The sequence below is a fragment of the Phalacrocorax carbo genome, chromosome 7, assembly GCF_963921805.1.
Source record: "Phalacrocorax carbo chromosome 7, bPhaCar2.1, whole genome shotgun sequence".
NCBI lineage: Eukaryota > Metazoa > Chordata > Aves > Suliformes > Phalacrocoracidae > Phalacrocorax > Phalacrocorax carbo.
In genome coordinates this window covers 2,443,681-2,466,258 of record NC_087519.1, presented here as the reverse complement: position 1 = coordinate 2,466,258, position 22,578 = coordinate 2,443,681, and the positions used below count along the sequence as shown (strand labels likewise).

At 44.5% G+C, this 22,578-nt stretch overlaps 1 protein-coding gene and 1 long non-coding RNA gene across 5 annotated transcripts in view; one reads left to right on the top strand and one right to left on the bottom strand.

Annotated features, from left to right (window-relative positions):
- Window positions 1–22,578, top strand: part of SMAD3 (SMAD family member 3) — a 79,678-nt gene that overhangs the window by 27,692 nt on the left and 29,408 nt on the right. The window lies entirely within an intron of this gene.
- On the bottom strand, window positions 18,673–22,518 carry LOC135314257 (uncharacterized). Of its 4 annotated transcripts, XR_010373694.1 has the most exons (3): window positions 22,228–22,518; window positions 19,501–19,645; window positions 18,673–19,072 (listed from the first exon to the last, which is right to left on the bottom strand). It is a non-coding gene; the product is annotated as an uncharacterized LOC135314257 (long non-coding RNA). The 4 variants fall into 4 exon arrangements; XR_010373696.1 differs by lacking the exon at window positions 19,501–19,645; XR_010373695.1 differs by lacking the exons at window positions 19,501–19,645; window positions 22,228–22,518 and adding an exon at window positions 22,129–22,190.

Here is a 22,578-nt window from a genome sequence, read left to right as displayed (position 1 = left end):
TTTCCCCTGGGATTAATACTCTGTTGTTCCTCTAAACTTTTGGACTTTTAAGTTGTAAATCACCTCACTTGATATATCACTTCTTATTAAGAACTGTTAAACTTTTCTGCTATATCTCCCTGGCCAGTGGTATGGTTTTCTTTTTTTTCTTGTTGTGCTACAGATATCTTGGTTTTGGTATGCATATGTGTGTGGGGAGCAGTTTTAGTGGTTTTTTGCTAGTTTGGAGTTTTGTTACAGATGTCGGTATTTTCTGGCCCTGCACTTGAAATACTGTCAAGAAATGTAACGCTTAACAAGCTGGGAAATTCTTGAGTTAATTAGCACTGCCTTTCTCACAGGTGTTAAAACTGTTTCACTTTTGGCTTCAAGAGGAGTTTTTAATCAGAGGTTTGAGTGTTTGCGTGCACCTTGGCAACCTGCAGAAGAGACCTGTGCCAGCGACCTTCTCAACATACTGGTATAAACTGTTATTGCAAAGGAGAGATTAACTTTATGCTGTAACTTCAGTTTTGTGCCAGTCTAATAGATGAGGCTGTTTGACCTAACGATAGGAGCTTGCTCTCCATAGTTTGTTGTTCTCACCCATGAGCTCTGAGCAGAGGTGGTGCGTCCTCACCAGAGCCCGTTCTCTGTGCCAGCAGCTCAACGCTGCGGGGCTCTATATATCCTTTGTTCTGCCCATCAGGCCAAAAGCCTCATGTTGTCTTCCCTGCTGTAATGGTTTGCACTTCGTCTGCCTCTGGCGCTCTTTGCGATTCTCTGTCACCACTTTTCCATTTCCCCTGGATGCTCACATCCATCATTTTTTCTCTCTTGGCTAGTTTTGTCCCTTGCCAGCAAGTCCATCTTTATTTCTCACTGCAATGCGCCAGACACTCAGTGTGACATTGCCCCTTGCCCATGACAGGGACAATCTGTATGTTCCCATTTCCCTCTGCCTCGTTATTGTCTGCTTCTTCCTTCCCACTTGACTTTGAGGGTACCATGTACTGGACCCGCAGACAGAGCTGACATCATGTAGGTGTTTCACTGGAATGCGGCAGCGTGCTGTTAGCTTGCGCTGTGATCTACAGATTGTTACAGACCTTGTTTAAGCCCTTGGCAAGATGCCTTCTGCTTTTGGTATCTCCTGTCACTTACAGTGGCTATTTTGGTTTTCACCAGAATCGATAGGGGGGTTTCTCGTTAATGCTCTTAAAAGTTAACTGCATTACAGCAACCGCTTGTTTAGAGAAAGGGCAGCAAGTTGTGCATGCAGCCTTGTGTGCTTGGCTGACCAAAAAAAACCAAAACCCAGAGCAGACCAAAAGATGTAGAGGTGTTTGTGGCCTAGGCTGGAATTTGCAAATGAGTAATATGGTGTACAGAAGTAGTGTGAAGCTGCTCTCATGGACCCCTGATGTCATGGTTGGGTAGTTTAGAGTAACTGAATCTGAGAGGAGGGAAGTCCCCAGAAGATCCCCGCTTTCACTGGGGAAGCCGTGGTGAGAGAAATCGCAGCACAGAGCTTCACCGCCTGCCAGCTGGGTGCCTGCCGCGGGTGCATTCGAAGACTTTGTGTAAGGGACTCTGCTCAGGTGGGGTGAAAAGGTTGGTGAGTAGAGGGTTTTTTCCCTAGTCTGTGTGTTTTAACGTTGGTTGTGCAGATCTATGAACTCCTCGGTTTCAGTAATGCCGTTTGGAGTGGGTTGTCAAACCCCTGGGTTTTACTGTGCGTACTTCACATATGCATTTTATTGATTCCTTAGAGGGTAAATTTTGCTGTTTGTCAGCATGAGGGGGATGTTTTTTTGGTAAAATGGGAAGTCTGCAACGTGGGTACTTGAATTTGGTTTGGTATTTACTTTTTTGGAGAAGCTCCAGTAAAGCTTTTCTCCTCTGAGTAACTCCAGAGGCCTCCTGCATGGACTGAGCAAATGGAATTCCCACAAGAGACACTCAGAAAAACTTTTTTTTTAAATAACAGCCAATTAATAAAAGATACAGCTGTATGTACTCACTCCGTACTCATTTAAAATGCATTTGGTTATACCAAACCACATAGCGTAGATGGGACAAAGACATTATAACTTGCAGGGGGGGAGGATGTTGGTGTTTCATTTTTACAGTGACCTGTGAGAGACCCAGCGAGGCTGACTGGTAAAGGGCAATCCACAGAATTCGTTGCTGAAGCAACATGGGAATGACGTGTTAGCCCTGGACTGTGAGAAGATTTCTTTTTTTTTTCTTTTTTTTTTTTAACATTACACTAAGCAAATATATAAAGACTTGACTGGCCTGATCCAAAGCCTATGCACATTTCACAAACTCTTCCTGACTTTTGGATTAAGGCCCGAGCCTCCAAGGAGGAACAAGGGAGTTGCTTATCGGGATTGCGTGTGTCTGTCTTTCCTGGGCTCTGCCTGATACGGCAGGGGTGACTGTTCTGTAAAGGAGAAGGTAGCAAGGAGGGTGTGCATGATAGCGAGGAGGGTAGCACAATACTTCCACCTTCTATACACACACAGTTTTAGAAGTGTTTAGGCAGGAGGACAAGCAGGGAAGCTACTAGAAATGTCTGTATTAGAATAGCACATACATATAGTCAATGTTACTCTTTACTGTTGGAAATTATAATAAAGAATTTCTTGTCTTGCCACTGTGAGATACAAGATAAAGTTTATTATTTCTAGTTGCAGTTACTTTCTGCAAAGAATGTTTATGCGCATACATGATATGGAAATGGCATTAAACATTAGGCATAACAGAACTGGTGGGCTTGCACTCCTCGTCATAACTTCAGATCGGTTAGTCTCCCTTTGCCTCAGCTTCCTTCCTTCAAAAAGGAGCAAATAATTCTTCCAGGCACTGAGACAAGTATGCAAAAGTGTATCAGGCACGTGGATACTAAGGTAATGGGGACCATATAATTGCGTAATTGCATATAAAATGCAATTTTCTTTTCTGGGTTATCATAAACACTTTGTTGTGTAATGATGTAAGGAGAGAAAACTTAATGCTCTTCAAAACGTCATGCAGAATTTCAGCATCATGAGCAATGTTTCTTCTCTAATGGGGATAGAGTATGGTGTAAAGGCTGCATTGCAGCATCCTTTTATTAATGAGTAAAGATAATCTATGCAGCTCTCAGGTTTTGCCTCAGCGCTGCAGGGGAAGACAGATGCCTCAGTAGCAGGCAAGCAACAAAGTGTGACTCTCTGTAACCCTTGCCCGCTGTGTGACCACAGCCAGGAAGGGAAATCAAGTTGCCAACCACCGTTGCCGTGCATGAAATACAGCTGACGTGGCGCTCAAATACCCTTTCCGGGGACTTCTGAGCTCTGCAGGGCAGTAGGCACAGTCATCTTCTCTGCTTGCCTTTTCTCATATCTTTGTATTAGGGTAGAGAAGACGTAGTTGTGGGCAGGCCTAACTGCCTATTCAACAGTAGTTGTGCTTGAACTGGATTTCTGTGATGAAGTAAGGTGCTCTTGAAAGTTGCCTCATATATGTCCCTCTCCTTTCCTGCCTTCTCTTGGGGGATAACAAAACAGGTGCCAGCCTCAGTTAGGCACGGGAGGGAGCGGACTGCATAGTTGATAGAGAAAGTTGATGTAAAACCTAAACTGGTTCCTAAGGTGGCTAGGTTAGGGTTGTTCTGGTGCAGAATATCTCCTGATGCCATACAGAGTCATAATGGGCTAGTATGTGCCAGGAGGGCTGCTAGCAGCCGGAGAAGCATTAGACACCTTGCAGGTCGCATGAGGACGGTGAAGCAGAATTTTCAGCTTGAGCTTCTAAATTACTTAGATTTTTTTTTTTAAACAAGAAACTAATGCCAATTTTCAGGAGAAATGGAATCAAAACTTGTCTTGCCAAGAGTTGTGAGCAGATTATTAGGAGGAAAAGAGCAATGAGCAAACATGCTCATTGGGTAAGGTGTTTTTATGGCAAATAAGTACAGCCAATGAGTTATATTTTGGAATCGTGAATATTTTTTGAATTTTATTGATGAAACATTTCTTCTCTCAATGACTTCAGTTAATTTTGGTCAATTATTTTGTTTAACTGCCTCATGGGAGGGTGCCCTCACAGTACAGAGGATCATGCACCAGTATGTATCCTGACTTGCCATTAAATTTTCTGAGAGTTTCAATAGAGGCGCGTACAGTCAAGTGTCTTTGCTGCACATCTGCTAGCGAGGATCGGGCATTTCAGATGGCTTTTTGTCTTCCACATATGGTTAGGACCCCACTGTGACAGCAGAAGACGGTGGAAGATGGTAGCTCTTAAAAAAGAGGACCCCACTAAACCTGAGCATTTTGCAGCCCCTCCTGGAGTGTGTTCTTCCTCAAATTGACTGCAACAGTGATGGAGACTCGCAATGTCTCTGCCGGCTGGTTACCACCAGGACCGTATGCAGCCGTACCCAGTGCTGGGCTCGTGGAGAAACCAGGGCGAGTGCTCGCTCCTTGCAGAGCCAGAGGCTCCAGCAAAGCCTTGCTCTTGTTCCCCTTTCCCTCTATCAGAAAGGTGAACAAGAGCGAAAGATCCTTAGGGGTCAGCTGACAGGAGAGGAGAGGCTCTTGCGCAGCAACCTGGGAGAGGGAAGCCGGGTGTCTGGCCTTGGTTGCATTGCTGTTAGCTCTAGGCCTCAGTCCCTGCTGGAAGGAGATTAATGGAAGCAAGGATGTTCCCTACAAAGCTGGTACTTGTGTCCTATATTACTCTTGCTTCTGGGCAACAGGGCAATCCAACCAGCCGTAAGAATTTAACCGAGGTGGGAAAGCATGCATTTCACAAAAAAGCTAAGTTTTACTGTGGAGTATTGTGCCTTAGTAATATTCTCCAAGGTAGCTAAACAGTCTGCCAGTACAATTTTTTATCAGTTATAAATGTTAAATGATTTATAATGGTAAAAAAAGTCTCTTACTGATACTGCTGCATCAACAGCAGGGCTTTTGGTGAAAAAATTATTACAAGAATCACACTTCAATTCCCATTGCTCTGCCAATGAAGATTTCAGGCCTACTTTGGTGGAAAAAAGAAGGTGAAGGAGCTGAAGTTTCTCATTCTGAGTTTTCATCCAAGAGTTAGAGCTGTGTAAAACCAGGCTGGAGCAAAACTACTGCACAGCAATGAGATGTCCTACCACATCCAGGGCTGAAATGCGTCTCTGTGTGTGCGCACACCTTGTCAGCAGACATACCTTGCCGGGGGAAGAAGAAAGTCACAAAGTCCTGTATGGATTTACTGCCAATTTGAAATACAGTCCCGTGCTTGCTGGCCTACCAGCATATAACATGCAGCGCTTATGATGGTTAGAACTGTAGTTAGATCATGGTTAAGAGTGAAAGGACTTGATTGCATAAACAGAAACAAAACATGAGTAACATTTGGTGGTAGAAAGAACAAGGAGAATAAAAAACATCTTCCTAAATTGTTTTAACCAGTAACACCCCACATGAAGGAGAGCTTGTTCTTTGGGAATGCAGTCCCACAAGGAGCGGTGAAAGCATGCAGCCCGCAAGTTTGATGAGGTCAAAGCATCCATTTTTAGCAAGGCTTGTTCTTTTTGGGTGCTTGGGGTTTGAGTTTTTTTTTGGTTGGTTTTTTGGCAATGCAGTTTGCTTTTACTTTGTGATCTTTGGAGTGACCTTTGGGCATCATTACTGGAAAATGTGCATTTTTCAACAATGAAGAACATACACTTGGATATTTTTGGTATTGTGCCACCTATTATTACCAGTTCAGCTAATGGTGATGCTGACCTTCATTTATCACCCTTCATGTTCAATCATTAAGATTTCCTTGCCTGGCAATCTATCCTGAAATGCTGTCAAAAAGCATTTCATAATGTAAATGAAACAAACAAAGCCCAGAAATGGTTATTTTAAAGTATGCTGTACTTCTGTGTGGCACAGGAAGATCTTCCCGTGAAAGAATGTTAGGCATTACCTGGAAGAAGAAAGATGAGTGTTAAAGAGAACCTACAGACAGAAAACATGGAGTGGAATGACAGCAGAGCTGAGTCAGACCCAGCTGCTGCCTGCATTTGCAGACCAGTCCTTCCACCCATAGTCAGTGCTGTCCCGTCTCCTGTTAGTTTCTCTCAAGTTAACGGAGCTATTTGTGGACACAGGGGTATAAAGTCAGAATTTAGCCTGTGAGTTTTAATTCCGCTTTTCTTTAAGCGAGTGAAAAATTTTGTCATGACCCACAGTGCGCAGTTAATTTCATGCTTAGTGACGGAACTGATAATCTGTTTAGAAGCCTAAGGAGTACAGAAGGAAGAGCTCGTATATAATGCCGACATAGATTCTCTATAGCATGCCCATTAATGCTTTTGGGGTTGCACTGCGGTGGTTTGTACCATAGTAGATGGGTATCTGCCTCAGCGAACCAGCTTTTCATTAAGGGGACTATGTCCATGGGGGCTGGGTCAGGGAGAGTGTCTGTTTGCTGCAGAAATAAAGAATAGAAAGTATTAAGGTATCACCTGAAGTGACACGGCCAGATGGAGGCTAATTTCCCGTTAGGTGCTTTGGTCGCTGTGCCGAGAAGGCTCAGTTCTGCAGCCTTGGTTTTTTGAAGCCCCCATCCACTGTGTTATTAAGGCACCTACGTAAAGCTGACAGTCAACACTCATAATACAGCCTGTGAAGTGGGTGCCAGTTGTTTATTACCAGCTTTAAAAGTACCTCACTAAACAAGGCTTAGAGTTTTTGTTTTTAAGGATTGATTATTCCAAAAAAGTTAAGGTTCAAGCTACTAACACCAGTGAGGAGGGTGCCAAGCGGAGGTTTGAAGGTCTGATCATCTCTAAAACCTCACTTAGAACCTGCTTCCCTAGTGCAGATAGAGGGGTTCATTCCTCCTCTCTCCCTACATGCCAGCACAAGTGCTTTATCGCTGCCTTTAAAAAGAGCCCATTGTGCCTCTCGCCTTCCTGACTCTGTTTCTTTGTGCCTTTTTCTGTTCCTAGATTTCGCATTAGGGGGTTCATTTGGTTCATTACAGGGAACTGCGCGCTCCCCGGGCATTTAGTTCATTTTCTGGCGACAAATTGTGATGTCCTCCCATTTTTTCTCAAGCTGCTGCCACCGATGGCATCAAAAAGCTGCAGCCTCCCTCCCTCTGGCACCCCTGGGATGCCCTGTGCTGCTGCGCTCTTGCTCTCTCTCCTGGTTGTCCACATGGTTCCTCAGTACCCATTAGTCTCACCTGTTACAGCTCTGTATTGAAGAACAGGAGGGTACTAGAGGTGGGAATCTGTGGCTGGACAAGAGAGTATTTTGGGGTTTAACTTTGCCTTTGCTGTATCATGTCACTCTTGGCCTAATTAACCTACTAAGAGGCAAAAATGGTGGTTATCAGCTTCCTGAGAAATCTTTCCTTCTTCATATGTGGAGACTTCCAGGTCTGATAGGAGCCCGTTACCTTTTGTGCTCCTGATAGAAGCCAAAACACTGATTCAGTGGTGATTTTTTCAGTAGAGTAGTGAACACAGCTATTTGTTTTATGAAGCCTGATTATTGTGATGTTCTGGAAGGTGGATTCTGGACAACCATACCGCTAAAATAAACACGCTGCTGAAGGAAATCAGCTTGTGGTTAATTAGCAGCACAGAGAATGAATATGTATCAGTGTTCAGATGTTTGAGTTGGAAGTTCTTTATATGACTTTATAAGCTTGGATGCACAAGCATTTTTTTTTTAAATGCTAAAGAGCCACCGAAAATGTATTTTTAAAAGCTTCTTTGAAGGCAGCTTTCTGTATTAAGTTGATTGAACTGAGGGCTGGTGATGTCATTTCCCTCAAACTTGCTGCAAAACTCTCCTATAAAAGCATAATGTTAGGAAAACCACAGCAAAATGAGAGAAGCAAAGGCATGTGCCCAAGGAATAATGCCATCAAAGGCGGAGTAAGAGCACCACTCTTGCACCACCGACGGGAAGGGGCCCGGGCAGGCGTTTCACTAAGGAGATGTTTGAAAATCTCCCTTATTGAAGCCCATTGCAATGCTGACACTTTTCAGGAAGGGAGTCTTGAGGATTCCTGTGATCCTGACAAGAGGAAAACAGCCTTGTTGTAAAACAGCCTTTTGAAACAAAATGTTCCATCGAGAGCAAGTTGGCAGCACCGTTGTGTGCTTTCTTTGAAATGTCTACTGGCTTCAAGTAAGGCAGTTCTGATTTGCCTTGTCTGTGAGCTCCTTCAGGGTATTTTCTTCCGTGGCTTCCCGTGGTGGTTTTTTTTTTTTTTTCTTTCAGGTCTGTGTTCTCCTCAGATAGGACCTGAAGCAATGCTGGAAGCTCAATGCAATCACTTCAGATGCATTAAGACCTGCCAGGAATGCCGCTCTTAAGCAGTAATGCATATGGCAAGTCCTGGCATTTTTACTGTGAAAGGAACCTTATGTATAGAGTAAATCAGACTCTGTGTATGTGTGGGGGAAAGTAATCAAGTTTAAAAAATATATGTCCCTAAATTTGCCCACACATCCTGTAAACATTCTGTGTAAAATGTAAGTCAGAGTGGTTTAATGTTGCAACAAAGTAGAACAAAATAACCCTAAAGAAGAAATGTAACGAATCCTTCGATGTAGCAGTCTCTGTTCCTCTGTTCCCTCCGCGGAATATCAGGCAGACCATTTTTAGAATGATATGATAGAAATAACCTTGTGCATTTCCTGCAGTCTGCTGTGCTGAATTTTGGGCAGAGTATGCTTTGGGATTTCACTAGCGAAGCTGAAGTACGAATCCAGATGGGTTTGGGAGGCTTGGGCCAGGATTGCTTAAAGAGGTGTACGATCAGATTAAGTCTGTTGAAGCGTGAGAATTAGTGGCCTGATGGGGGTTTGTTGAGCACCCGGCAACTCCCGCAGGGCACAGCAAGCCTCATTTTCTCTTACCATAGACCTTTTGTAATGATTTCCACTACCAAGGCAGAAACCTGCGCTTACCCAGCAGCAGTGTTTCACACCCACTCTTGCACTCCGTGGCCCAGATCCTCAGCTGTGGAGGAAACGACAAGAAGCCGTAGTCCTCAGAGCAGCGCTGCAATCCCTGCGCACTCTGGAGCTTTCCAGAGCTGCTCTGGCCTGGGGACGGGTTTCTTCAGCTGCCCATGTGCTCAGGTGTGTCCCTTGATCTGTTGGGAAGGGATTGCATAGGGCTGCCTGTCCTTCCTTGGGAAATGCCAGGCGGAGGGATCGTTAGCTATGCCTTCCTAAGCTTGCTTTACATCTTCTGTTGGCTGAGCTGTGCAAAAGTGCAGGATGGGGCTGAGCATCCCGTCCACTTCGCATGGTGGCTGCACGCCATGCTGGGCAGTACATAGCCCAGTGAGCTCTCCCTGACTTAAGGTGGTTGGATTTGTCCCAAAGAGAATGAGCCTTTTGGATGAAGGAGTAAACAGGAGACCTACAGGCTTAAGAAATCCTTTGACAGAGCACAGTAGACCGGAATGACGTTAAGCCTGCGTCACTACGAGTGACAGAACTGGTCCTTCACATAGGCTGGGGTAACTTCATAATTTATTTTTAGGGGAAAGACTTTTGAAGTTACCTTTTCCATTCAGTGAAGTTTGGCTTTAGGTTTTTTCAACTGTTCCAAGAAAGAAAATGAAATGTTGACTTTAAGCACCTCAGTTAAATGCTCCGAAGCTGTGAAACTGCGTATTTTATAGGGGAAATTTCTGGTTTTAATGCAGTAGTTTGCATTTATAGGAAAGATAAACCTAGTCTGAAGTAACATTTCTGTAAGCCTTTTTTGGTAGAATTTGATCAGTGGTTTAAGCAACTGTAACTGATTCCAGGAACACTTCAAAGCAGGCACTTCTCATTGGCCATTTGCAAAATCACCTTCGGAGACTGAGGCTCTGGAAATGCATTTATTCACAGAATGTGTCTTGCATTAGTCCTCAGTTGGCCAACAAAATTATCTAAGGCATGTCTGAGGCAGCTACTAAAAAAACTTAAAAGGCATTACTGTTCTAGTGAAGATGATGCAATACACTTGCGCTATTATCAGTCTCAAAATTAAATATATTCAAACGAGCTTGTTCTGAAGGGATTTGATTAATATAGAGCTTTAAAGAAAAGTTGCTTTGAGTGAAGGCCCACCCTTCTTAATTTGTTGTGCATGAAAGCTTAGGTAAAAGGAGAGCGCCTTTACTCGCTCCTGTTCCATATCCCAGGTTTGCACGCGATGAAAAGGAAGTGACACATGATATTCCATGTTGTTTTCTCTATCTCTCAGACAAGGCCTACAGTTGTTGAATCTTTACAGCAGGAAACAAAATGCTAAATATGTTGGCTTTTATTCAGGTAGGAGTTTAGGAGGAGTAGGGGTGAGTATTGACTTTGAATAAGCCTGCACAGCTGTTGCTTTGGGGTACGTTAGACTGTATTGCCTGCTGGGGTTGAAATAATAGGTGCTCACAAAAGAAAACACCGAAGGCCTTTATTTTTTTTTTTTTTAAACACTTCATTATCTAAGATAACAGCAGTGCTTTATGATTTCAAAGTCTCTTTCATCCTAACTGAGCAAGGCATTTAAGTGCTTCCTCAATCCATCTCTGTTCTGCAGGGCCCTCTATGTATGTGCTTAGATTTAAGCAGTTAAATTAATGGGGCTGATGCACAAAGTCTAGCAAACGCTTGAAAGTAACATCGACAGGGCGTTTCTGGAGTGCCAGCTTGGGTAATGAGGAACTGTTCGCTGGGGACCACGCTTAGAGCTTTCTAAACACATCAGCAGGTGAGCACGGCGGAGACGCAGACGGGAAGCAGGTGGCTTGGTTTGCTTTACGCCCGCTCGTGACAAATGGCACGCCGTCTTCCAAATTTCTGGCTTCACAACCCTCTGGAGAATGTGTCATGGCTGTCAGAAAACAATTAAGAAGCCATTAGGAGGGAATGCTTTTGCCAATCCAGCACCTGACACAGCTCCCGGATGCACCTTCGCTTATGAGTCAGGAACGCACCAGCCACAGCCTTGGTCATGTAAGGATTGCCCTGCTGCTGGTGTGCACCCTGGCCCTTCTCCAGCCCTCCTCTGGTCTTTGATTATTGTATTTTTTTATTTTTCTTTAAACATTTGAATGATTTGGCTCAAGAAAATCCAATGCCACCTTTTCCCACTGTTTCCGTATTATTGCTGTTTGAGAAATACATGCCTTAAAACTATACAATTACTCATGCACGAACCGTGTTTATTTGCAGCGCTGCTGAGTCTCAGGTGCTGCTGGTCTTGCCCACACAGCCACACGCAGCGCTCCCGCTCCTCCCACCCGTGGCAAAGTTAGCAGAGGTTTTGTGTCAGCAGTGTGTGCCGTGTGGGATGCAGGCAGACCGCTCAGCCCTCAGCGGCTTCTGGGGGCAAGTCATTTGTAAGTTACATTTTTGTCTCCTCTGCAGCGTGCGTCCAGGAATGTTACGGGGTCTCAGTGCCTCTCGAAGCAGTCCACGCTGCCTTGCTGTTGCACCAGAGCTGCTAAGCAGTAGCTGGCTGAGCAGCCAGAGCTTTTACAGCAGTGACATTCTTCTGTGTGGGAGTGTGTGGCCCTTGATGAAGTTTCAAAACCGGAGACAACCTTATCTTCCTTAAAAACAGGAGTAGTAATAAAAAAATAACCACACCAGATTTTAAAAATCCCTAAGAGAGTCACAATAATCTATCAAGGGCGATCTGCAAAGGAAAGCAAAAAGGGTTGGTGCCCTTTGCTTTACTGATATATGTATTTTCCCCCAGCCTCCTTTTCCTAATGCCACCTTCTGATTTTCAGAAAAGTGTATATTTTTAGTTTTGTGCGTGTCTCTTTCCTTCCCCTGCATGTGAAAAGAAACAAAATGCTTCCCAGATTTGCCCACCTGGACTTCAGCACGCATGTTTTGAAAGTAAAACCTTATCAATTGCTGGAAGAAGAATGTGGCGGTGAAGTTTTTAATTTCTTTTTTTCCCATGAAGCCATTTCACACTTCTGATATATAATAACTGCTTCTGTGATAACCGCTCCTTCCTGTTTGTCCGTTTCATTTACCTGTTGCATCCTGTTGTAAATGGAAATCACGTTCTCTTTGGGTGAGGGACTTTCTCTTTTATGCTGGTTGTGTATTAGCCTTGATATTTGATTGGGCTTTAGTGGGGATTAGTGGGTACTACCGTAAAACAATTAGCATCGTCAAAAGTCAGTCATCTAGATGTCTGGAATGGAATTTACTGAATTCATTGCATGTGCAAATGAGCGCATGCTGGAGGGCTCTGCTCGTTCCCTTCCTGGAAGGTAACTAACCTTTCAGGTTTTGGGAACCTGTTTTTGTTTGCCTTTCTGAATACCCTTTTACGCCTTAACTTGACATAGCTCTGAGCACACTGGAGGTTCTGAGAAAAGATTAGACTGTCTGAATGATCATGTGTATTGTTATACCCAAGCGTTGTTTATGGCTTTTTGTTTTAGGGGCTGTTATGCATAAATGCATGGAATGCTTTTAAAGTCTGATATCCGCTCTTGTAGAAACGCTGAAGTGTTTCCAGTGCCCTGACACACTTCCACAAGAGGGACCTATCACATCTATTTTATAGAGAAGCATTGAGACCAATGGGGATGGTTTTGATAAGAATAAAAAACCTAAAAGGAATCTGAAGATTTGGAGAGCTTGGGTCTAATTCACCAAGGTCTAGCTAAACTACGTCTGTTAGAAAAAGAAATGAGTCTTACTTTGGTGGAGAACTGTGCCCCCCAGTGCTTCACTTTTTTTCAGCCTGGTATGGCTTTTAGCATTCTCTCATTTATGTTAAACAAAATAGTTTCCCCTTCAAGCCCAGATTTTGCATATGGGAACAGGGAATGCAGAATTTAATGTCTTTGAGTTACCTGGGGCACTTCTGTTTTTTGTTTCTTTGAGTTCTGGGTAGAGAAAGGAGACAGCAACAGCCCTTCACTTGCAGGGAAGAAGACTTCAAAACCGCTGCCAACTGCAAGGAACCACGCTGCAGTGAGTCAGCACATCTCAAGGCTGGGTTTCCTGCTGCGGGCAGGGCGCAGTGCTCCTACAGGTGCTGGCCTTATCAGAAAATGGATGGTAACACCACTTCCTCCCTCCACACCTCCTCCCCGTGCCCCCAGCGGCGTGTGCCACTCGGCTGCCGGAGCGACGGGCAGCCTGCCCGTGCCAGAGGCTGAGGCAGCCCAGCCGCGCTCCCACCAGGTTTCTTATCTTGCTCTATATCGGAAGAATATCCGGGACGAGGAGCATAGCGGCTCGGGGATGAAGGCTGCAGTTTGTTGCAAACTACCGTCCTACTTTTTGTATGGGTGGCCTGATTTGTACAATAGTGCCAGTTCGCATTGTGGTGTTTACAGAGCAAAGACAGGATGTGCGCCGGCCTGTCTCAGTGCATTATCTGCTCGTGTTATATTTTTAGGCTCTTGCTTCCCTGACAAAATATTCAGTGACAGTATATTTGCCTACGAGCCTTTGAAGGTCTGTTTTTTGCCTCATGTAAGAGTTCCCATTGTTTGGGGGTCAGCCAGCATTTCAGCAGCAATGCTACATTTTGCAACTCACCTCCATAACGTTTCTAGAAACAAACTTTGTGCCTTAAAAAGGTTCAGTTTGTGGCAGGCTGACTGCCGATTGCTGCTTCTTGCCAAACAAATTGTGGCGGGTGTTGTGAAAGCACTAGGATGTGTGTGCAGAGTAGCTGCTCTCAGGGGCCGCTTCTCAAGCTTGGCTTACGAGTAAGCCCGTGCTCGTAGCAGGGGGAAGACCTACCCAGTGAACCTCAGTTCATTCAGCAAAGCGGGAGCAAAGGTTGTTGTTGCAAGTATCAGAGCTGAAATGTGAGAAAGTAGTGCTTGGAGGAGGAGGACAGATACTTCTGGTGTGAAGAGCTGGGCCAGAACTGTGGAACTTTCCACCAGCAGAGAGAGGACTAATTCCCCAAGCTCAGCATATTCAAAGCCTGAATGCAAAACTCATCTTTTCCTTCAGGTTTTTTTTTTTTCTCAAGCTCACAATGGATAGAAATAAAATCTTAAGAACTAATCCAGTTAAGCTTTTTCTTGCTGGCTGAGAAGAAAGGGGCAGAAAGAACAACAAACGCTTTGTTTCTCTTTTGCAATATCTGGTCAGTGGTCAGATACAACAGAGGTAAAGAGGTCACGTAAACACAGATAATTTGGAGCTGGATATGCTGCCTTACTGGTCTGGGGAGGAGGCTGAGATTTTGGTGGGGACGGAACCAGGACAAAGCCTTGTGGGCATGATGACTTAGATGACTGAAGAAGACAAATCCTCTTTTTCGGGCTCATCTGTAAATCAATTACCATTTGTTCCTTATTAATAATTTAGCTGCCAAGAATATGCTTATTGCTTTAGAAGGTGGGGGGAGAAATACAGACTGTCCCCGCACTGAATAGCTGGCAATCTAAAAGATGCAAGGCATTACTCGTGGGAATATCCAGAGAAAAGTGTAACCGTGGGTTGTATTAATTACTTTAATATTTTTGCACCATTTCTTCCCTGTAAACCTTTTTGTCTGCTTGCATCATGTTGATAGTGTATGGTGCCCTCAGTTTAACTGGCCTTTCCAAAGAAATGAGGCAGTGAAGGATCATCCTTCCATCCCCTCAGTGCTGGGAGGTCTTGCTGTGCCCCGGTGTAAAGCTGAAAGCTGCTCAAGGCAGGGAGAGGGGCTGGGGTCGGGAGGGAAGGAGAAGCCGAGGGGAAGCATGTAGTGGATGTCCAGTCTGGGCAAGGAATTTGGGAGGACGAGGGAGAAGCTGCAGTTGGGATGAGCTCTCAAATGTGATATAAAGAGGGCTGGAGTGCCTTGAGGACAAGGCTCTGGGCTGTTTGAACTTAATACCTCTGGAAGATACCGGACAGATTAAGAGAGAAGTGTGGTTGATGGGTCAGAATGATAATTTTAGAAGCTGTGTTTTTTGGTGGGTTGGAGGAACAAGATATTTATCTGATGTGCCAGAGAAGAGGAAGAGATCAGCTGGGACGACATAAGGACAAGCAAATTGGTTTGGTTGCTATAAGGAAAAATAAGGGGTAGATCTTCATTTGCTTTGGGGGTTTGTTTTGGTTTTTTTTCTTAATTTTTGTGCAGGAAAATGTATCAAGGTACAAGTAGCGAACAAAATAGGAAACGGCTGGGAAAGCTACAAGAGGTGGTGCGGAGCAGTGGTTCCAGATGGTGGGGTAGATTCCCAGAATAAGGTTTGATATCATTGCTACGCAGCAGGTCTATGCCAGGATAGGGATGAAACCTGGGTCTTCTGCCTCCAGTTGAAGGCAATAAATATCCTTGCCGTTACACCAGCAGCGCTCAGCCAGCGCAGCAGCAGCAGCGTGTCAAAGGCAAGGCATGGCACGAGCCGAAGTTAACAAGCCCAGCGGGACTTTGGGAGGCAGTGAGGCGCTGGGTGCTGCCGGTGCCCTCCCTTGCCGGAAGGCAGGAGTGGCACAGCCCGCCGCTCTCGCTTCCTTGCCATGCTTTTGGGCGCTGGTTTGGCATCAGCTCTGGTCCGTGGCACACTGGGCACTGCGGTGCCCTTTCCCTGGAAGCAGCTAGGAGTGATTTCAGAAAGTTTCTCTGGGCAAACGATGTTGTCTGCAGACTCAGAGGTTTGAGGATAGGCTAAGGAAAATGGAGAGGAATTGGACTTGCTAGTGTTTAATGTCTTGTTGAGGGAGTTGGATCCCGTTACATACAAAGCAGACAGTTGGTGCAGACTCTTAGTAAATAGACCTAGTGCTGTGAGGAGGTGGTGTGATTGGTCATTGCCTGTGTGTATTTTAGAACAATCAAATTTGTTTCACGGAGTTGTTTTTTGAGGATGGAGTGGGTGTGTGGACCAAAGGCTTAGTCACGAGGGGAGGGGAAAGAAAACTGTCTTGACTTGTGAAATCACATATTTGTGACTTATCCCATTGTTTCCCTATCTTTGTGTCCGTATTCACACGCTGTAGGAGTGAGCAGTGCTGCTGGATCCGTGTGTGGCTTGTATTCCTTTTCGCAGCGTTCAGGTGTTCAGAGAGGATTGCCTGCTCTTTCGCAACCTCGATCGAGTGCTCGCGCTCTCACACTCTCACTCATGCCTCGGACAGCCCAGGAAGTATTTAGGGAAGGTGTAGGTAGTGAGACATCTCCCAATCAACAAAACCTGGAGGGTGCTTAAAAATGTGTGGATGATTCACTGGAAGGCCCTCTGTTCTCTGAGTCACTGCTGACCCGGGGACCTAGCAAGTGCATTATGCTGCTGAAGAGGAGACATAAAAAGAAGGCCATAATTGACCGTTACCTCTCTATGCCTCATCGTGTTGTTCTAGAGAAGCTGGGTGGTGTTCCTGGGTCTCCTGTCTGCATTTCATCTCGAGCGGTTATTGTGGTTGGCTTCTAAAGTTTCCCTCAAGCTTTGATTTGGAGTGAGTGGTGGTGGTCGTCATGTTGACCATGAAAGTGCTGTAGTGTTGCTCTCAGCTGTTAAGCAGAGTTTTAGTGTTCCTCTCATCTTGGCTATACCACAAAGATGGGCAGATCTATTTATACACTCGTACAGTTTTGAAAACACTTTAGGAGTTGAAGAACTTAAAATTGTTTTGTCTTCTGTGGGTTCCTGGTTCCCCTTGCAGGTCACAACCGAGGGACGCTGCCCTGCTGCTGTAGGCTAGGAGGGATCTCTCCCGTGGCTTTAAAGAGCTTCCAGTCTTTATCCAGCGTTATTGCTTAGGCCAATACTCACAAAGGTTGCCAGATGGCAAGGTGATATGAGGCCTGGGAAAGAGAGGCCTGTGTGGTTACAGGGTGGGAGCAAAGAGGAGGGGAGCTGTGCTCCCAAACAGCATTCCTCCCCCTTTTGAGAGAGGCAAAACCACACACAACAGCCCAGCCAGACTCCTGTGTGGCTGGCATTAAAGGCACTGGCCAAGAGGGGCCAAAAAGAAAATGAGGAAGAAAAACATCCCTTGTTTCTGGAATTCTGCTGATTGTTTTCCATAATTTGGCCGATAATGGCTGGCAGCGTCGCTGTCACCCTGGACCAGCTGCCAAAGACACCAGCCGCTCGTTCCCCCGGCGTCACCCTGCCCTACCGGCGTTTGACAGAGGATGATGTGGAGTCGGCATGAAAATCAAAAGCAGCTTTAAAATGCGCTCTGGCTTGTTCAAGTACAAACTAATATTTACCTGCGAGTCCGCTTCCCTTCTTGTTCCCCTCTCCGTGGCAAGCTCTAGATCTGCTTCCAGTTTAAGCTTAATGTTTAAGCGTTTCTCCAGTGAGGTTCCCAAGGCATGAATATTAAATACTCCTTTTAGTTTGGAGAGAGGGAAGGGGGAGATGACAACAGGAAAGCTACTTGAAATGTCTCTCTGTTGCTTAAATGTGAGTTTTGATAGAGCTGGTATTTTCAGCTGTTCATTATGGACACCTCATGGAAAACTTTTGAAAAACATCTCATTTGGGAACAGTTCTGTCTCCTGTGGTGGTTGAAGGGTGACTTGTTTTCGTGTTGTTTTTTTTCTGGACTGTTCTTTAATCACTTCTTGCCTCGAGTTTTTATTACTACTGACATTTACATGAAAAGAAGGTATTTGTTTATGTTGATTTCGGCTACTTGCTTTTTCCTGCTCCTTTTTATGTCATACCAGCTGGATTTCCATGCAAGCAATAGTAATAATAAAACCTTTACAGGAAAGGTACTGTGCACGCACATGCTTGAGATCCTGTTTGGATGATAAGAATGACTTAGCGTGATACTGATACGTGCTTTATAGAGCTGTTTGTTATTCATGCCGCGGTGCTGCTCTCCCACACATCCTGCATTAGTCAGAGTTAAGCATTGAAATTATACATCCTTACTCCCGGCCGTATCACCGGTGCAGAGCTGGTGAAGTTTAGGGCAGGGGAGAGTGAAGGGTAGAGGGAAGACATCTGTGCTTGTGTTAGTGCTGCTTTCCTTCAAATACAGAGTGCTGCAGATCTTGATGGGAAAATGGTGTACCCTGATAGAGGGAGCAACAAGATGTAACAGTGTGACTTCTGGTGAGCAAGGGAATTCCTCGTGCCTCGCAGCATGGGGAAAATACTCTCCCCTCCCTCCTTTTCTCAAAATTTTTCAGTGTGTTTGGTTTTGGTTTTTTTTTTTTTTTGTAACATAATCTGTAATTTAGGAAAGCAGAATTGGGCTTCCATGAATAAGGTAATTATCTTGGCTGGAGGGGATGGCTGAGGGAGTGACTTTCTCTTGCTGCATGGCACGTCTGCTGTGCTCTTAGGCTGCGAATGGTAGCCTGAAAAAAATCCTTTCAACCGATCTGTAGATTTACTAGAAGAAAGGAAGCTTTCAGGTAGGCCACATACACAGCTTCCTTTTTTGCTGTTAAGAGTTTTTGGTGAGGCAAAAAAAATATTTCAGCTGAAGTGTTTTCCACCTCCCTGGTACAATGACCCTCTTCTCTTATTGTATGGAAACAGTCCCCCAAAATAAAACTAACAAACCAAAAGCCCATAACACCACCTCCTCTCTTCCCTCACCCTCCTCAGATGTGTTGTAAAACTTGATTATGAGACGGAGAAGTTTACAAAGTTGTTCCTCCAAATACACATGAACTCTTGCAGAGTCTCGAGCCTCTGATTTCGCTAGTAATTACAGACATAAGAGACTGTAAAATATTAACTTCTGTGGGCTTTTAATGAGGCATTTCATCTTAAATCTGCAGCGTTCCCCTAAGACATCACACTCTTTTAGGTTTACTTTTTAAGCTGAATTTCTCCTGCGTTGCTGGTGACTCATAATTAAGAAAGTCAGAGTTGTAAAATTAACACAGCCTTCTTCCACTACCCTTTTCACCTCTCTCACACGGCACACACCTTCTGTTAACTCCTTGTGGAAACTTCAAGGCTTGTTTTGGTAGCAGAGGTAGTTCTTTGTCATCGGGACCAAGGAGGAAAGTCTGTGAGAATCTACTCTGTGATGAAACCCGCAGTCTGCACATGGGAAGTGATTCATGCAGAACTGATTCATTAACAACTCGCAGGATGCCAGAGCGGGTCGGAGGCTGGGAAAGCTCGACTGGAAAAGAGAAGAAAATTGGTTAATTGAGAGAACGGGAGAGACTGAAGGCTGAGGAACCCAGACTCAAGTTTTTGTAAGCAAGCTGCATTTCGTTTAAAGTTGATCAGCCTTAATGAAGAACAGGTCCTCGTCACGGAGCCATCTGAGCACATGTGTAGCTCTGCTGGCGAATGGATCCCAAAGGACACCCCTGCGGAGGGGCTTGGGGTGGGGGGAGGACATTGGGCGGAAGCACGAGCGTGTTTGGGACCGGGTCCCCTTGTTTGTGGTATGCTGTTAATTAGCACTGGTTGTGCAAATGATTATATATCAGAGTTGCTGTTAAACCAGCTTGAAAAGCAATATAAAGTAGAGCCAGTGGAATTAATGGAAGACTTAAAAGGCCTATATAATTCAAGGAAAGTATCGATCTATGTCTTAAGTACCTGAGTTGCTCTTGAAAATGGGAGATGGGCGCTCTGGAAAATTTCACCCTGGATCTTGTTATCCATGCGGGGGAGGTACAAACACAGATGTCAAATCTTGAAATAGCTGCTTTTTCAAATTACAGGAAAAGGAGCAACATTTTTACTATATAATAAAGAAAATAACAGCAATGAACCTCGAGTAGCCTCAAACTATTCCAAACAAGATAATTGGAGGCTGTAGCACAGTGTATTTTTAGTTGTATCTGCTATAAAGTAAACATGTTCTTTGCCCAGGACCACCAAAAATGTTTCCATAAGAGATGTTGGCTTTGTCCCAACTTGATAGAATGCACAAACGTTTGTCTGAGAAGCCAGTTCCGACTCCCGGTATTTATATGAAGTTTCTGTTGAAGGCACTGGCAATTGTATATATTGCGAAGGAGAGTCCAAGGACTTAAAACTGTCATTTTTCAACACTCACTATGATAATCACTTTTACTTTTGCTAGCAGATATATATATTTGGGGCAACAGTTCTTGGTGCGAGACTTCTTTTTAAACACTGTGCAGTACATTTAGTTCCTTTTCTCTTTCAGCAATTAAGCAGCATATTCTTTTCTTGGTTCTTTTGCTCTGGTTTTACTTGGGCTGTATTGACAGCTGAGGCTAATTTGCAAAGCTCTCCTGACCAGTGCAACTATGAAGATTGCTTCCCTACAGTATCAAGAAGATGTATGTTGAAGCTAGATACTAAATGTAAATCAGTATAAATACCATGGAAGCTAACAGAATAACTGAGTTTAACAGCAGCTTGGCTTTTTCATTTTTTGATTGCTAGCAGGACTGTGTGCTCCAGTTATTCAGTCTTTCTTGAAATACTTTGATTTGGATGCAGTCTGTGTTATGGAAGATTATCTGAATCACTTTGGCATTTCCATCCATCCATTTTCTCCTTATGAAGCTCCTCTGATCACACAAATAGACAGACCCATCAGTATGCCTGGAATCTCCTTGGAGAGAGGAAGTTTCTGGTTCCGTCGAATCAAAGTGTATTGGGTTTTGGATTTCATGATTGAAGTTAAACATGGGATTCTGGGAAGAAATGACGAGCTCATATGATAAATGATTTTTCAAAAAGGCACGCTCCTTTTGAGAGGCTGAGCTTCTTAACTCTGTCTGTTTTCTCCACCCCCAGTCCCTTTAGGCTCAAGCACAAATAAATTTAGATGAGTCTGACACAAAGTTGGGCAACTAAAGTTTGCTGAAATAAATAAAAGGACCAGACCGGCTTAGAAAAACTGGATTTAAAATTTAGAGGAGTTACAAAAATCATGTAAAAAAGTCACGTTGTCTCCACAAAAGGTAGCTGGGAAAGGGCTTGGATGCGATACCTTCAGAAACACTCCTGGCCTCAGATTCCGCTTACATCCCTTATTCTCTGCTGATTTCTATTCATGATATATTAGTAGTAGTGAACTACCATGTTCTTACCAAACTAAAGCTTGCCCTATCTGCAGTAATAACAGAGTAGTTAGGGGCTTTTTACCTTGCTTTGCTGACAGCCATGGGCTTCCCCAGGGTAGAGAGGTACCATCGGAGACGCGTCAGCTGCCTAATTTATGCTGCAGTTATTAGAAATGGTCTGTCTTCAGTTTTGTGCCTTGCTGGGGAATTCATTGCTTTCCTGTGAAATGTCAGTAGTAGAAGAGTGCACCCTTTCTGAGAACTGCCGTCCACCTTGCAGGGCCAAGTGCAATTGGGCAAGCGTAGGTGGCAGAAATATTGGGATGTTTATTAGGGAGTTTAGAACTGGGTTCACGATTAAGCCTTAATTGAGCATTAGGATATGCTATGTCTGTTCCGAGGTAGGGAGGTGAAGGACATGCATGGTTGGGCCTCTGAAGTACCTCTCCTCTGTGCTACTGGCTATCAGAAAAGGGAGGTGAAAAAGAGTGTAGGGGCATGTCATTACAAAATGGCTAAAAATAAAGGAAAGGGAGCTGGGTTTGATAACCAGTAGCCAATACCCTGTATCTGTGGCATGAGCAGAAGTGGTGTAAATAAGAGATAAGTAAAAAGTACAGAGGAAAAATAGTTAGATTATGATACATCTTGTTTTGTCATGCAGTATCCGTAGCTTTAAAGAAATCTAAATTAAACTGAGCTGGTATTTGCATGCCAGCAGGGAGTAGAAGTGGACACAGGTCGAGAAGAGAGCTGTGGAGCACAGGACAAGCAGGAGGCGGCTTTAGAGAAGCAACAATGGACAGACAGTTTATGGTAAACCAATAAAATGTAGTTATGTCTGAATCTGAAATTAGACTCTGAAAAATATGGTCTCAAGGCACCTGCTAAAGAGCTTAGCATTACTGGAATCTTAATAAATGACTCATGCTGTCATAATCTGATCCTGACATCAACTCTCCGTGCTGTATTTCTTCAGCTTTTGAGTGGGGGAAGGGGAAGTCTGCAAAGCCTTAGTAAAGACTGAGAGATGTAAATAGGCAGTAAGAAGCCCACGCAAGATATGTTGGTAATTTCTGTATTGTCAGCTACTTTTCAAACACAGAACAAATGAGACTTGAGTAGAAGAATTACACAGCATCAGAAGAAATGAGAATTGCTCTTTTCCCTTTAAAATCTTTACCTGATACTGCAGGCTGTAGATGGTAGCACTCTGTTCAAGACTTCATGGCCAGGGAATGCGTGGAGCTGTGCCACCCACTGGCTGTGATCCTGTGCTTACCTGTAAGTACACACGCAGCGGTCCGCCCAAGGGGCGCGGTGACCTTTGCAGGGGTTGCCATGCTTTGCCCACTGCCTCCTCTTCCTGCCTTCCCCGCAGTGCTTCTGCTCCCGTTAGCAGCTCCTCGCGAACGTCAGAAGCATCTGAAGCCAGCTGCCAGCTGCAGACGTAGAGGAGATGTGTTTTTCTTCTAAATTCAAAGGAAGGCTTTGGTGGGAAGAATAAGCAGTCCGAATGAGAGTTACCAGCACCAAATAGCTGGGATCTTTGGTAGCGTTGAGGGGGTGATGAACTCCTCATTCCTGGTGTTGGCTCTGACACAAGCTTGTTTTGCTTTGGGAGAATCATTTA